This window comes from Charadrius vociferus, unplaced genomic scaffold (genome assembly GCF_000708025.1).
Source record: "Charadrius vociferus isolate BGI_N301 unplaced genomic scaffold, ASM70802v2 scaffold255, whole genome shotgun sequence".
NCBI classification, from domain to species: domain Eukaryota; kingdom Metazoa; phylum Chordata; class Aves; order Charadriiformes; family Charadriidae; genus Charadrius; species Charadrius vociferus.
In genome coordinates, this window is record NW_009648785.1 from 2,180,979 (window position 1) to 2,181,409 (window position 431).

General features: G+C 56.6%; 1 protein-coding gene across 1 annotated transcript in view; it reads right to left on the minus strand.

Moving 5' to 3' along the window:
* SHH (sonic hedgehog) overlaps nt 1-431 on the minus strand; it is a 41,314-nt gene that overhangs the window by 36,365 nt on the left and 4,518 nt on the right. The window lies entirely within an intron of this gene.

Consider the following 431-nt stretch of genomic DNA (forward strand, 5'->3'; position numbering starts at 1 on the left):
TTGGTTGTTGTTTTTTTGTTGTTTTTTTTTTTCTTCTCTCCCTTCGCCCATCACTCATTAGAGCCCTCAAAGCAGCATGGGCTGGGAGCATTCACCCCGCTTCAAACATACATCCGCGCTCGCCTACAAAGCCGAGCAAATCCATACAATAATATAGCTCTTAGTGGGAAGATGAAAAGCAAGGGAGGGCCAAGGAGGGAAGTTAAGCGAAGAAGGGATGCTATGCGAGCCGGGAGACCCTTTGTGTGGAGTGAAACGTTTTCCAACTCCGTGGAGAAGCACTGCAGGTTTTTCCACAGCCCCTTCCAAGCCACCGGCCTTCCCCGGGGCTGAACCGGGCCCTGCAGCACCGGGAACCTGCGGGGACCGAGCAAATGAGGGGGGCGGGATGAGGCGGGGGGGAGGGAAGGGGGAGAGGGGCGGCAGCCCCC